Source organism: Felis catus, chromosome B3 (assembly GCF_018350175.1).
Source record: "Felis catus isolate Fca126 chromosome B3, F.catus_Fca126_mat1.0, whole genome shotgun sequence".
In the NCBI taxonomy this organism is placed as follows: Eukaryota; Metazoa; Chordata; class Mammalia; order Carnivora; family Felidae; genus Felis; species Felis catus.
In genome coordinates, this window is record NC_058373.1 from 132,177,127 (window position 1) to 132,194,221 (window position 17,095).

The 17,095-nt window shown below is 38.1% G+C and overlaps 1 pseudogene; it reads right to left on the minus strand.

The window, feature by feature from the left end:
- Positions 1–12,945: 12,945 nt before the first annotated feature.
- Positions 12,946–17,074, minus strand: LOC101084886 (annotated as a pseudogene).
- Positions 17,075–17,095: the final 21 nt, after the last annotated feature.

The window sequence follows — 17,095 nt, forward strand, 5'->3', positions numbered from 1 at the left end:
TCCGCCCCCCGCCTTCACTCCTCAGCAGCCGCCCGCGCAGCCTGCTCCCCGCCCGGGTCACCTGCGGCGTTCGCGCCCGGCCGCGGCCTCTTTCCCCAGCCCGGCGGGCCCGCGCCGCGCGACCCCGAGCTGAGAAAAGCGGCGGCGCGGCCTCGCGCGGCCCCGCCCCCCGCCGCCGCCGCCGCCGCCGTCGCCGCCCGCGCCCGTTTCGCCCCGCCCTTCTCAACTGGGGACCGTAAGGGCACCGCTAGCTCCGGGGGACCTCAGCCGGGTCGCTCTTCCCCAGCGACTAGCACCCGAGCTTCCCCAGCCTCCTTCACGCGCTGAGCCCTTGCGAAGCTGCCCAGACCCCGCGCGGACCGTCGGCGACCCTCCGCCTCCTACTACTGGGAGTAGGGGAAGCGCCTGTCTCGAAAGGCCCTGTCTGGGCTAGGTCTTTGCCTGGGAGAATCAACCCCAGGATGCTAATCTCATTTTTTCCCTGGTACTTAGCGCGTGTACGCGCGCGCGCGTGTTGTTTGTTTCTTATTGCTTCACGCTGCTCACTATACCAGACATTGGAGATAAAACCTGACTTTCTAAGTGTACATTTTCTTATTTGTGCAGGTGACCTTAAAACTGATGTAGATCATAAAATGACACACTAGGTCCGATTTCTTAATAAATAGCTATGGTACCTGAATTTATTTTTTAGTTCCTATTTTGCATACCAATAAACTGTTGATATTTCTTGCATTGTAGCAATGGTGAAGTAAGATGTCTTGAGTATTGTGATAATGGAGAATGTGACTGAAACAAAAACACTGGAAGCAATGAATTCCTCACTATGTCAGTTCCTCTCCTACTCAGTTTTCTAAGTGCCCCCCCCCTTCTCACAGGATTACAATACTTGTAAAAATAATTTGAAATCCATACTTTTAAAGGTTTTAAGTGCAGGATGTTAGCCACAAGGTTTATAACAAAAAATACTCATACTAATATGAGTCCTCTATGTCTAAAAAAATCAGTTTCGGTTTCCCGGGGAAATACCAAAACTTGAAAATCTGACAAGAACTATAATAAACTAGTATCCTTTAAAGAAATGTGTCTACACAAAGGTGTTTCCTATAGGGTACATGTACCTTGGAATGGATGTTACCTCCTTCCTCCACTTCTTCAAAGATGCAAATTACCAACTTGAGACAAGAGATACCTTTCCACCTTTTGGTTGGGACTTCTAGTATACAGGCAGGGAAACACCATCTCAGAGCAAGGAATTTACATAAAGTTTATGAAAAGTAAATTCTGAAGGTTGAGCAGATTTGTGAACTCCCCCAGAAAGGTTGGAAGTAAAAATCAAATCCCCTGTATTTCACGATAATGTATAGGGTAGTGAGGGAGTGTGATGCAGGAAAGAAACACTGTAAGGACTTCATAAAGTTTCTGAGCTTTCAGAAGTTCTCAAGCTTGTTATTTTTGTTATTCTCAGAGTGATTAGCTATAAAACTTTTGTAATGAAATGGGCCCTTGTCCTAATTTCCAGGAGCAGCCAAAAATTAAAAGGGGGTGGTGAGCAAGCTTGGGGGGAAATGGGCCTCACTTCACAGCTTGTTTTTGACTCAGATAACAACAATCTCAGCAGAAAGAGAAGAGGAATTCAGATTGAGCACCTGCTGGAAAGAAAAGAGAACTCAGGCCTGAGAAGTGGCTCTGAAGCCATAAAAAGTCCTCTATGAGGTTCTCTGGACAAAGGCACATACAATTTCTCTTTATCACCTGTATTTGTTTTTTGGTTTTTGTCTTTTTCTTAGGAATATGTTTGCTAACTCACTAGTGAGTTCCCTGAAAACCCCTGTTGAGAAAAAGAAAAACTTGCTGATTATCTAAATTTAAGCAGTGAACTTAGAAAAGACGAAATATTTTCTCGCTCTATATTTGTGGTACATCAATTGCTAGTTCTATGTAATTTTTATGAGATGCAGCATGGTGAAGAATAAGAAGTACTTTGTTCTGATTCAGATTTTTCAATACAATGTCTTATGGATCCTGTGTTACATATTTAAATACTCATATTAATAACAGATTTAAATAATTTATTTTTCCATTGTCATATTTTCCATAACAATTTTTAACGACCCCAAGGGTGGAGTGTGAAGCAAAAGCATTCTTTTTTTTTTTCAAACGTTTATTTATTTTTGGGACAGAGAGAGACAGAGCATGAACAGGGGAGGGGCAGAGAGAGAGGGAGACACAGAATCGGAAACAGGCTCCAGGTTCTGAGCCATCAGCCCAGAGCCTGACGCAGGGCTTGAACTCACAGACTGCGAGATCGTGACCTGGCTGAAGTCAGACGCTTAACCAACTGCACCACCCAGGCGCCCTGGAAACATTCTTAGCTAAAGCATCCTCAACTGACAACTGAAGACCAAAAGAGACAGTTGAGGCACAAAGATGGCTAAAAAAAAAAAAAAGAAACCTTCATGGATATTACAGGAAAAAACCCAAACCTGATTAGTTCTTACTCCTACAACTTTATATAATCTGTTTTCACTAATATCACATCATAAAGCTTAATCAAGCTTTTATTACTAGATAAGATGCCACACCATCAGTACCTTTTGAAGGTACTACAAATAAGAATGCAAGAGAAAGACCGACCCCCAAAACTCTATACGTCAACAAGTGGACATTTATTAAACATTTTAAATAAAAGCTCCCATGCCCTTTGGTAATCTATGTCACGAAACTTGAGTTCTTAGTATGGAGCTTTATATTCCAAATATTTGAAATATTTCTAAAATTAAAGTAAACAGCAAATTACTTGCTGGCTAATGATTTGAACTACCCTCGGGTTTACAAAAGAAATATAAGGCAAAATATACAAAATACAGAAGTCAAAATTTATGTTAATCGTCGCTAGCTAATTCAGCCCATTTATGAATTATTTTCATATTTTAATAAGCTGTACATAAATATATTTCTGTAACTATACCTTTAATTAACCTGTATAATTAACCTTTAATTAACCTATAATTAACCTGTATGTATAGAGCCTAACACAGTGCCTGGCACTACAGTAGACATTCCATACATACTTTTCAGCCACTATATATAAAAGAGAACACTTGTGTAGTCACAATAGGATTCTTCTTAGTTTTATCTTGAATTGTTGAAACTTTTGAAAACTGGAACCTTCTTCTGATCCCCTATACCATATTTGTCAGCACTTCTGTGGCTGTATGTGACAGAAACCCACTCAAAATGGCTTAAGAAAAGGAATTTTAATGCCACATAGGACTGAAACTGTAACTGGCATCAATGCATTTGGATCTTAGGGCTCAAGTGACGTGTTTGGAGCCCAGGTCATCCGTTCTGTTTTCCTTTGGGTTGACTCCATTACCAGACAAGCAAAATAGCTGCCAACAGCTCCAATTCTACAACATATTCCCTTAGCAGTCCCTATGGAAAGAGCTTTTTTTTTTTTTCAGTTCCCCTGGAAACTCCTAGACTTCAGCCCCATTGTCTCCGATTGGCTGAGTTTAGATACATGCCCAACGCCTGGATCCATAGAGTAGTGCCAACTGTGCTAAAACCATAGGAGGGGAGAATGGGAGAGGGTTAATGCTCCCAAGGAAAATTGAAGTCATTATTACCAGAATAAGAAGGAATGGAAGCCAGCAGTGGCTACCCAGGGTTGACTTGTTGCTTTAGTACTACCCAACATCCACTCACCTAACTAAATACACATGCAATCTAAATTTTTGAAAAATAACAGGTGTCTGGTAAATAAACGCATCTTTGAGACAAAACTTTTTCTACAGATTGCCACCCAAATACCCTCCTCTAAAACAATTCTACAGATAGGCCCAGATGCCAAAGCAACAGATTTTGTCCATCAGCAACCATATTTCAAATACTTGGCTAGATTTCACCTAAAGCCTCTAAAAACTGGTATATAATTCAAGTAAAAGAAGTCTCCAACCAAAGTGTCTTCTACACTTGTACGCACCTTGCCATCTTCTTTTTTTTAATGTTTATTTTTTCCTGAGAGAGAGAGAGAAGGCAGGGCATGGGCAGAGAGAGAGAGGGACAGAGAGAGAATCCCAAGCAGGTTCTGTGCTGTCAGCGCAGAGCCCGATGCAAGGCTTGATCTCACAAACTGTGAGATCATGACCTAAGCAGAAAACAAGAGTCAGATGCTCAATTAATTGAGCCACCCAGCCCCCATCTCCCTCCGCCATCTTCTTTTTCTGTTTTAACAACATTGGTATTCCTCCAGTTAGGTGAGCTGGAAAGCTAGGCATTTGTCTTTAGTTCCTTGCTGTTTCTCATCTTCCATACCCAGTTACCAACTCCTTTCTACTCTATTTTAGAAATATTTCTAAACTCCATTCCCATCTCTATATCCACACCCTCTCAATATCCATTGCCATAGTTCAGTTCAAATTCTAATTATCCATTCCCTAGATTCTGCAACCTGAGTTATCTGTAAAAATCATGGATCTGATCAGTCCACTCCCATGTCAAGAAATTTATCTAGAAGCAACTTAGACATCTTAAGACTTGAAATGTCCTTATCCTTTGACTCACTAATTTCTCACCTAGCTAACGGTCATAGCATAATAATAATAATAATAATAATAATAATGCAGATCAAGATTTGTGCACCAAAATATTTACTATGGCATAATTTAGAACAATAAAATTAAAGAAATCTAACTGCCCAACCATAGGGAAAACTTTAAGTAAAAAGATTCAGCCCATATGAAAAATATTATAAACCATTGAAAATTAGGTTTTCAAATCAATTTTGGTAACATTGGAAAGTTCCTATAATAGAATATTGAAAAAGATTTTTTAAATCAGGATTTAGAAAATGGAGAGAAAAGAAGAAAGAGGAAAGAGGGGTCATTTATTTGTCCAGCCCCCTCCTCTCCCACTGGTTGAGGCTTACCTCATGGTGGGTATGCCCACACTTCCATGTTGCATCACCCAGCTTCTTCTGTGATCTCTGGGCCATGGGCTCAGAGAGCCCCAATTCCCACAGAGTATCACAAAGAGGGCCCGATAGTAATTGCACACACAATGAGTTGCATTAAGGAGAGGAATTTCAACCAAGGTCAGAGATCCTAAGTCTATTATAATGGGCAATAAGCCTCTTTAACACTTGCCCACAAGGGAGATGTGATCTTTACTATACTGGACAATAAATAAGCCTACTCTTTGCTCCAGAGACAGAGATGCTGTCTTTATCTTCCAAGGTTGTTTACCACACAGACATCCTTGAGAAGCTAGTCTGGGACAAAGGCAGTCAGTGCCTCTGCAAACAAGATGTGCAAAAGCACAGGAGAACCATGGAACATTGTCTCCTAACATAGATCCACCTGGCAGCAGCCAAGTGCTTACTTCCTGAGTGCAAGTGCTACCAAACCATGATCAACACATAAAATATATTTCTGCAGCAATTGCGAACATTGACTTAAGCAGGTTATGCAATATATTATTGTCAAAGACAAACTGGACACTAGTTAAAGCAGTGAGGACAGATTTTATTCAATAATATTATTGCAGTAGGGAAGAGGGTTCAGTGTATACTGAACCCAATTTCCCTGAAATAAAAGGATAGAGATTTTTTTTTAATGTTTATTTATTTGAGTGAGAGAGAGAGAGAGAGAGAGAGAGAGAGAGAGAGAGAGAGAGAATGAGTGGGGAGGGGCAGAAAGAGAATGACAGAAGGTCCAAAATGGGCCCTGTGATGACAGCAAAGAGCCAGACGTGGGGCTTGAACTCATGAGATCATGACCTGAGACGAAGTGGGATGCTTAACCGACTGAGCCACCCAGGTGCCCCAGGATAGCGATTTTTTAAAAGTCTGCGTGTGCTAAGGAAAAGGAATGGCAGGGTGTTAAGAGGCATTAGTCCATATGACTAGGACACCTGGCTTTGTCAATTAGAGCTTATTTGGAGAAGAAATAAACTTCTATCTTAAAAAAAATTTTTTTTTTAACCTTTACTTATATGAGAGAGAGAGAGAGAGAGAGAGAGAGAGAGAGAGGCACAGCATGAGCAGGAGAGGGTCAGAGAAAAAGGGAGACACAGAATCCAAAGGAGGCTCCAGGCTCTGAGCTGTCAGCACAGAGCCTGATGCAGGGCTCAAACTCATAGACTATGAGATCACGGCCTGAGCCAAAGTCGGACACTTAACCCGACTGAACCACCCAGGTGCCCCATTAAACTTCTATCTTTATGACAGGAGGTGTCGGTACAAGTTGAAGCAAGGCAGGCACCAAAGTTAGTCCCTTATCCTCCATTTAGTATTTATCATATTGAATTTTAGGAAATTGTTTATTTATGCAGATGCAGGGACTGAGGGTGAGAGTTGTCTCCCAGAATGCTTGCATTTCAAAGAGACAACTCTCCAGTCCTTGAGGAAATAATTTGGGGTGGTAGATTTACATCTCAAAGGGCAGAGAATGGACATATAATTGCAAGCTTTCTAAAGTAACTGCTCTAAGAGGGAGTACATGGCCCTATTACCAGGTGTTGGCTGGAACAAACAGTAAATACTGCTGGCAGCATTGAGCTTTCTCGGGCAGGCGTTTTAAGGGGGATGAGTAATTCTACAATCATGGTCTTAAGCTATTAAAGCCATGCTAGAGTTTGTCAAGTCTCTTAGTGCAAAGATTTGGACGGCATAGTTACATGCCAAGTGTCCTGTGGTCCTCAGCACAGCAGTTGTATAACTAGCTACGATTAGGAAGTAAGATGCACATCTTAACATCAATCTGATAAAGAAAACGTGAGACCATTTTGCTCAATGAACTTTTAATAGAACACCTTCAAGGCCATAGATGCTTGCACAAATACTGAAAGATATTATTATATACAGTAGTACTGATTGCTCTCATTATTGTTGACTTGTTTCAAGGCACTTCATGTTTGTAATGCCTTCAAATAGATCACCAAAACTTCCATTGTTCAAAAGCATGCCACAGGAAGAAAAAGGTTAAGAACCACTGCCATAATCATGCCGAAACATAAATGGAGCACCCATGTGTGAAGCAATCAAGGAAAATGAACCCACAGTCTGTGCTTTGAAAAATTTATGTTCCAAAGAAGAAAACAAGATAAAGACATAAGTACCTTTAAAAACAAGTGAAAATGTATGTTAATAAGTGAATTATATATAAATATATAATACATTTTTTAATGTTTTATTTTTGAGAGAGAGAGAGAGAGAGAGAGAGAGAGAGACAATGTGAGCAGGAGAGGGATAGTGAGAGAGGGAGACACAGAATCTGAAGCAGGCTCCAGGCTCTGAGCTGTCAGCACAAAGCCCGATGCAGGGCTCAAACCCACAAACCATGAGACCATGACCTGAGCCGAAGTCAGATGCTTAACTGACTGAGCCACCCAGGTGCCCCTATATACATTTTAATAGATCAAATACCATACCTAAAAATTACAAAATAATCATAGAGTAATCACGCTCTTATCAAAAGAGACTTTATTGAATTCTACTGATCATTAACACCTACTCTATTTTTTAATTTTTATTTTTAAATGCTTATTTATTTTTGAGACAGAGAGAGACAGAGCATGAACAGAGGAGGGTCAGAGAGAGGGAGACACAGAATCCAAAGCAGGCTCCAGGCTCCGAGCTGTCAGCACAAAGCCGGATGTGGGGCTCGAACTCATGGACCATGGGATCATGACCTGAGCCAAAGTTCGATGCTCAACTGACTGAGCCACCCAGGCACCCCACCTACTCTATTTTTAAAAAGAGATGTAAGAAAGATAAGAAACAAAAGTAGATTTACTATAGGTTGTGCAAAAAAATAAAATTAGCTGCCAAGTATTTATGAAAAGATTAGCCTGAAGCTGATTTTGATACAGGAGGACATTTCCTGGTAAGGCAGCCACAGTCTGGTTGTAGATACTACAGTTCCAGAAAGAAGAGATATGATAATTGGAGCTAAAAGGAGATAAAGCCAGGATGTGTAAAAGACAGGAGTAAAATACCATATATATTTCAAAGCCACAGAGTTTCCTATAGCAGGAAAGTACTTTAATCAGCAAATAAAACACTATCTCTAAGCAGTATCTTTGCATTTTACATTATTTTGTTCTATGCACCCTATGAGATTCAATAAATATTTGATTTACATATTATGTAGCCCTTTAAGACTATACCTTACTTTAAAACTAAACTAAATGTTTCTGAATATAGATTTGCTGGTAATTTATTTCACGATATAAGGCCATGTAATTAAATGTGACTAAATAAGCTAATGTAAAATTTCTTTTGAATTACAACTTACCTCCATCTAATACAGTGTAGAGAGGTCACTTTCCAGTGCCCGTTCTATAACCAAACACAAAATACTGGCCTATCACTGAGCAGTTCGAATCTTATTTACTCTCTTATTTGTGGTTCCTTCTAGTACATTCTGGTTTATCTTCAAGAACTCAAAGGCTTCAATATGCAGAATACAAACATTGTAGGATCTGAACTATATGTTGCTTAAATATTAGTTTTTGCAAATTTCATTAAAATTACTCCCCCTACCACCACCAACACGAACTTGAAATTCTCCAGAGGCTTCCTACTGTTTTAAAATCCAGACCAAATCCTTAACTAGGCCAGGAAGCCCAGTAGGGCCTGGTTCCTATTTCTCCACCTTCATTTCACACCCTCTCCCACTCTCTTGGCCCTCCTGCCACCCTAGACTTCTTGTTTTCTTTTGTTTCCTAGAACAAGTCATGTTACCTTGCCACAGGGCTTTTCTATATGCTGATCTTCCTCTAGGCCCTTCATCTGGTTGACTGGTACTCTGTAGTCATTCCTGAGTCAGTTCCTGAATAGCCTGAAGACACCACTCCTCTTCTTATACACTCTTATAACACCAGTTATAATACTTTGATAATACTTACCAAAGTCATGGGCACCTGGGTGGCTCAGTCGGTTAAGCATCTGACTTCAGCTCAGGTCATGATCTCACTGCTCATGAGTTCGGGCCCCGCGTCTGGCTCTGTGCTGACAGCTCAGAGCCTGGAGCCTGCTTTGGATTCTGTGTCTCCCTCTCTCTCTCTGCGCCTCCCGTGTGCCCACTCTGTGTGTGTGTCTCTCTCTCAAAAATAAATGTTAAAAAAGTTTTTTAAAGACTTATCAAAATTGTAATTTTATACCTACTTGCACAATTCATTAATGTTGGACTCCCCTAGCAGCTATAAACTCCTTGAGGGCTTTCATGAGGAAGAAATCAGAGCAGGGGGAGAGCACGAAAATGGACAGTGGCCCCCTTTGTGGTACAGGCACACAGGCCTGATAGGTGGTTGGCTGCTGTTAGACCACTCTGCCCACTAACCTGGACCGTGGGCCTCAGACAAAGATCCACTGCTGATAGGGGAGGGGTAGTTACAAAATCTATCAGCTCTCAGGGAGGTGCAGGAAATCTACTTGGGTCCAGGAATACCGTATAAATACCAACACAAAGCAGAGGTCTGATACTACTGGGCTGGGAACAGAAAACTCCCCCAAATAAGATCACAGATACAAGGTAGCATTTGACTGTCCTGGGGAGAGGGCAGGAGTACTAAAAAGTCTAACTGCCAGGCCAGACTCACAGGCCTGACAAAGCCCAAGAGGCTGGACAAAAAGGACCAGGAACATCTCCCCTATTTCCCACCACAAGTTTATGAGTGACAAGCATCAGTGGTCGGCTGGGGCAAGGGCAAGAACATAAAGAGAGACCCTGTTCTGTTACAATCCTGCAGAGATTACTAAAAACAGAGGGTGGCGCAGGAGCAAATTAACATTGATACATTACTGTTATTTAATCTATAAACGTTATTCGAATTTTGCCCATTGTCCAATTAATGTCCTTTATAGGAAAAATTTAAAAATTTTTCAATAGGATCCAGGATCCTATTCACATGTTGCATTTTTATTTCCATGTCTCTTTTAATCTGGAAAAGTTTCTGGGTCTTTTTTATCTTCCAACATTTTGACATTTTGAAGAATGCAGCTTATTTTGTTGAATGTTCCTCAGTTGGGTTTGTCTGATGTTTCCTCATTACTAGATCACATTATACATTTTTAGCAGTAATAAAAGCAGTGTGTGTTCATCTTACTACATCATATCCAGAGGCAGATGATTTCTATTTGTTCTGTTATTGGTTATATCAGCTTTGGTCACTTGGTTAAGTTGGTGCCTACCAGGTTTCTCCACTATAAAGTTGCAATTAATTACTGTCTTGTGAGAACTAATCAGAAAATTATAATATAAAGCTTTGATTCAGAAGGGTTGAAAAATAAGTTGATAATTAATATTTGCAGTTTGGTTCACATAATTTTTCAAGGCATGCTGTTCGTGAGAGGTGTTTGGGGGTAATAAAAAGGTTATAAACTACGATTTAGAATATGTTATTTTGATCTCTGACAAAAATGCATATGACAGTATCTTTAGTTTGTTCACGATGTTCATTAAAGTCTATAGAGAATTTTCCATGAATGCTTACGATAAAAATCTTTCTTTAGAATAATTGGCTTTGTTCAAAGGACAGTCAACTAGTTTATTATATACTGAAATTGCTTTTTTTTTTAAAGTTCACAATGAAGCATTTTGAACATTAGCACATCTTTTTTTTTGTAGCAAAATAAGTTTATTAAAATATTTTGTTGTATATAAAACTTAGGAATATATCAAGATTATATACTTTAAATTTTACAATTTCATACTCCTGGTGAGAATTACCAAACAGAAGGAGCATGTATAAGAATCAGTTATTTGTATTCTGGACTATGTTCATGCATACTATATAAAATTTATAAATAGTTTTTGTCTACTAAGAATGGGCAAGTTACAAAATGTTTACGTCAAGCCTAAAATGTTCATAGGTATATGCTTCAATTTTTAGTTATAAATGATTCTTAGACATAAATTAGAAGCTTTAATTTAATAAAAATAAAACTATTGGCTTAAAGTTTTGATAGCATGAAAGTAAGAACTCAAAATAATACATGGGTTCTCCCATATGCTGGCTTTTTGACCTTGGGCAAATTACTTTAGGGTATGTTTCTTTATCTATAAAAAGTAGAAGTTAATACGTACTTCAGTAAGTGCTTGACCCACAACAGCTAACAAATGTCAGTGCTTACTAATGCACGTACTCAAAAAGTACATGGCATTTTTATGTTGTGACTAAAATTTAATGCAACTTCAGCCTAAAGTTATTATGCTGTGTTTATTTCAATACCTCAATATGTCTCTCCCCTCCACCTCCATTAATACCCTCCAAATATTCTTTTTTTTTATATATGAAATTTATTGACAAATTGGTTTCCATACAACACCCAGTGCTCATCCCAAAAGGTGCCCTCCTCAATACCCATCACCCACCCTCTCCTCCCTCCCACCCCCCATCAACCCTCAGTTTGTTCTCAGTTTTTAACAGTCTCTTATGCTTCCCTCCAAATATTCTTTGCCCACACGACTGTTAATTGTGCTAGATAATTCTGATTCTGATCATAAATTTGATTTAATACAGCCAGCCATCTTTGTGTTAAGATTTATTCTCAGTAGGGGCACCTGGGTGGTTCAGTCAGTTGAGCATCTGACTTCAGCTCAGGTCATGATCTCATAGCTAGAGAGTTCAAGCCCCATGTCAAGCTCTATGCTGACAGCTCAGAGCCTGGAGCCTGCTCATGCTCTGTCTCTCTCAAAAAAATAAAGACTAAAAATTTTTTTTAATTAAAAATTAGGAGTATTTTAGAACTATAGCCGTATTAATTCATTATATTTTATATGTAATCTAGGACCAGGAGCATTCCCTAATAGGGCCTGAAAGTCTTTGAGCTAGGTAGGGCTCCTAGGGAATGGATCCAAGAGCAACAGCCAATTTGGAATTTCTGGAAAGCAAATAACCTTATACTTATGGTTCCATGGACAGAAGAGCCAACAGTCCTACCACAAGCACAATTCCAGTCCCTGTTAACAATAAGGGAACTAATCAAAGGGATTTGACTTAATAGCTACACAGCCTCCCATTTAAGCAAAATTGAAAAAAAGATTAAATCATTGGTACTTTGATATTCACATAAGCAAATGGCAGAGAACTTAAGACCATTTTTAAGACAAATATAGTTAACATGGTGCCACCTAAATCAAATGAGGATGGAATATATCAACAATATATTATTCTAATAACATGTTTTCAGAGTTTTTATCCAAAAATGGATTTGACTGGCAAGACTAAATAAAGCACTAACCAAAAGTCAAATTTACACAAACCATAAAGTAAGATCATTATTTGAAAAGGTCATTGTTCCCTAACACATTTCCAAAATCAATAACTTGTTAGGAATGAATGTTGATAGATTTAATGCAATGTTTATCTAAAATACATTAATGTATCATGTATGTTTGATCAGAAATATCCTTAATGTATGCAATCCCTTATTACTTTTAGACTGCTGTTTGAATTAAAACCTCTACTCACCCTCCTTGTTGTGCCCATTTAGAGGCTTGGGGCCACATCAAAATAAAGGTATATATACACTTTAACAATTTTGCCATCTTTTAACCTAAAAGCTATGTATACATAAAGAACTGCAACAGTAACCAACCACTGCAGCATAATGCTGAAAGACAGTATCTGTACCGAAGTGTTTCAAGGTCACAGGGATAAAGTCAGCCTCAATCAAATAAAATGGGATAATGTATTAAATTAAGTAGTTACTAGATAATTATTCTAGTTTAGACACATTCTGTATCATTTCTAGCTCTGACACATTTTCATCTAAGAGAAGTATGGATGGTTTAACATTTCTGTGTATTTCTATTTGTTGCAACTCTGATAGTTTAGTTTGCTATTTATCCATGCTACCCCATTTCTCCCTTTAGCAATGGTTGTTAGTCTCTGCTGTACAGAATAAGCCTATTTAAACAATTCAGGTTTGAATTTTCAACGAGAAACTATTTTCCACATGAATTCCTTCAGCAAATATAAAGTGTGACATAGCATATTCTTTAAATCATGCAAATTGTTAGACAAACTTTGGTAAAAAGATAGACTTCAGGTCTGGTTGGTTAAAAAAGAGGATCAACATCAGTATCACTAAAATTAATGTAACTACAACGATGTTTAAAATCTTAAAAACTTCGACTTATTTTTCATCCTTATCAGGCCAGGAACATGGCACCCTCTTTGAAGAAATTTTCATTTCAGGAATGAGAAGTTGCTTAATTTGTCCAATTTCTGTTCTGCTCCAATCTTCTTTCAATATTTGGCTCATCGAGGATAAATTTCAACAGGGTGAACATCAGGAAGTGGTCTTTGTTTCAAAAGCTGTACGTGTTGGCGGATATCATCAACTTTTTCAAGAAATTTCAGTGGAGACTCTTCCTTTAAAGATGTTGTCAGTGTCATCAATTCAAGCTGCTGCTGTCATATTTCTTTCATTCTTTCACTTTGTGGAGTGTATTCTTGATTAATCAGATTGCTAACTTTACCAAGAGCAGCTAAGAAAAAAATTTTTTTCTGTTCTAATGTATCACTAACTCCTTAAAATACTGGAGAACAACTTCCTTATCACTTTGGACCATGTTCTCTGAATGAGATTTCTGTTCTTCCAGTTTTTGGATAAGATGAGTAAGATCTGTCCAGTGTGTGTCAGTTAAATGTTCAAGCAGTTTTGGGGGTGTATCCTTTTCTTTCAGATAGGCACCTTGAAGATCATCTATGGGATGACCATGACGTTAACCTCTGGTAAGGCAATGACCACGAACTAATTTTTTATCTAAGAGAAAATAAACATTTAATATTGTCTGTAAAGTTCGGGACAGGTAACGATATCTGGACGGACTTCTTGCTGGTACTTTTCCATAATAGCGCTTAATGCAAAATTAACAGGTAAAGATTCAATACCAGTTAGAGGAATTTCAATAATACTTCTGCAATTGGGGCACTTGAGTGGAATTCGTAAAGGTCTCCATATAAAAAAGCTCCCAGATGCCTGAAGAATGTTTTCCAAGCAATTTCTACAAAATGTATGAGAGCATGAGTACACGAGGGTCTTCAAAAATACTGTTAGCAAATGAGACATGTTAACTCATCCTCAAAATTGTGCCTTTCCTACTTTGTTGATCTTCTGGCTTAGCGACTGAATATACTTTATCTTCTCCAACTTGTTCAGCTTCTTTTATTAGTATTCACGGGGAGGAAGAGACAGAGTTCCTCCACAGGCTTGAAACAGCTCTACTGAACATTGGCACATCTTAAAACACATCCTTTCCTGAAGATTAACTTTGTTGTTGATTTTTTTTTATCCTTTCCTATTAATTTTTAAATATCAGATAATACCCAGTCCTGTGAGTAAAAATCTAATTATGGAGAGCGAACTTTATGAGTATCTTATAATTTATGTTGATCCACATTCTAATGGGGTTGACATAGTGACAGGACTCTTGGAAGACCACAAGAGAAATAGGCCCATGTAAGTCATTATTCAGTGAGTTATCTGAGTTATTTCTTCCTTTCTTTTGATCAGGACTGGGGAAAAAATTTAAAATTAAAACTTCAAAACAAATTTGAACAATAACTTAGAACTTTAGCTGAAAAGTAGAGACATAAGCAGAGACTGGAGTGGATGACTAGACTAGACAGAATGGGGAAAGCTCGTAACATTTTGAAATTAGATGATAAACTTTATATGTAAGAAAAGCAGTGTTAACATTCTAACTTTGCTGCAGAAGTAGTTAAGTAGTTAAGTAAGTTAAGTAGTTAAGTAGTCAATTAAGAAAGCACATATGTAATATACTCATTTCACCAAAGAGTTGTGGAACATTCCCCAGAAAAGGAATCATTTGGCTAATTAATAATCCTTCTCAAAACAGGAATTAAATGGAAAAAAAAAGGGATTTAATTGAAATAATTCAATGGCATTGATTGATTTGTTTGTTAGACAATAAGTGAACTTGAACTGGAAGATCAAAAAGAAGTCCAGCATCTCAAAAAGGTTTCAGAAAATGCTTATTGTTATGTTGTTGTGGTGGTTGTTCTCAGACGTGAAGAGTAAAGGTTGTTTCAAACAATGTCACACACACACTGGTAATACATCTACATGAAAACCTGTGCCATATAATGCGAGTCCAGGTTAGTTATACATTATCATGAGATGGGCCTTCTGGAAAAATAATAACAAACAAATAAAAAATGAGATGGGTTAAGTACTGATTTCAGAAAAAGTGACAGAAATAAAACATTCTGTACTTGGAAGAAAACAGGATGGTTCTCAACTCAATAATCATAAATTGAGGGGTTTATAGCCTTTGAACATAATATACCTTTAAGAAAAGCTTAGTAAGTGTACTATTAAATCATTGACATCATCTGATACAATTTTTGAGCACCATTAATTTTTCTTATGATCATTCCTTCATATCCTGTGAAATACTGTGTAGACAAATTATAAAAGAGATTGACACATGACCATAGAGAGTGTCTTACTGTATGTAACAGAAACAAAACTAGATTTATGTTGTGTTTATATTTTATGTAAATAAAAATTAGTTATCTTCCTTCCTAATAAAATTAGTGGCTTAATGTACAAGTTGATAAGTGATAGAAAAATACATGTTAGCTTTGAACCTTTCCAAATGTTCAATATTATAATGCTCTGTTGTCTTGAAATTCCGAAAATGAAAAACCTTGCATTTTCATTTTGCACTGGGAAAGTTATGTGACTAATTTTGGTGGTCAGGGATGATCACTCTAATAAGATAGCATTAGATGTAGAACATGAAGGAGGGGATGAAGCAATTCACGTGGATATCTAGGAAAAGAGCATTCTTGGTAGAGAAAAGAGTAAGTGCAAATAACCTGTTATGGCACCATGTTTGATCCACTTAAGGATTAGCATAGAAGCTCCAGTGACTCCGGTATAATAAGCTAATGTAAGGCGGCATTCGATAAGATCAGTCTAATCGATTATCGATTAGATAAGTCTAATCGGTCAGTCTTATCGATTAGATAAGTCTAATGGGGTGGAAGAGGGGGCAGATCGTTTAGGGACTTATGAGTTAGCATTAAGAACTTTGGCTTTCAAATCCAGGTGAGATGGCCAACACTGGAGGGGGTTTAAGGAAAGAAGTGACATGATCTGATTTAGGATATTTTGAAAGAGTCACTTTGGCTGCTGTGTTGAGTAGTGTCAAAGGTCCCAAGAGCCTAAAGCAGTAATTGATACAAGAGATAAGGATAGTTGGGGCAAAGCGGTTTAGTAGAGGTAGATTCTAGATCTATTTTTGAGGTAGAACTAACAGGCTTGGCTAATGAATTTGGATGTGTGTGTTTAAGAAAGAGAAGATAAGCATATATGTAAGGCTTTTGGTCTAGGCAACTGGAAAGATGGATGTACCATTTTCTGAGATTGGAATGATTTCAGAAAGAACAGGTTGGGTAATGTTGGGAGGAAATAGCATGTTTATCATCTGTTAAATCATCACATATATGTAGCCATTTCTGGCTTTTCTATTCTATTCCATCCATCTACTTGTGAACCTGTTTTAGTACCATCTTATTTTGATTACTATAGCATCCGTGTACATTTTTTTCATATCTTGTAGGGCAAGACTGTCATTATTATTATTTCTCAAAAATTTTTGGGGGGGGACTGTTCTTCCTGATGAATGTCAGATTCAACCATTCTAGTTGTTGAAAACACCACGAATTTATAGGTTAATTTGAAGAGAACTGAAACTTTTCACTGTGTAATCTACCTATCTAGGAACATGGTATTTTTTTATTTGTTTATTTTTCTTTTCATATGCCCTTCAGTAAAATCAGTAGTGTTCTTCATGTGGGACTTCTTCACATCTTTTTAATTTTGTAGAAATGGATATTTGAATTCTAATCATGGGAGAAAAAAGAAGGGTATGAAGATATTAGCTTTGCTGCAATAACAAATGATCCAAGCATCTCAGTAGTTTACAATAACCAACATTTCTTTCCTGTTCACATTGTGGGTCAGGGTAGTTGTGGGTCAGCTACAGTGACGTGGCCTGGCTATACTTTGCTTTACATCTCTTCTCATTCTAGGTCTCAGGCTGAAGGA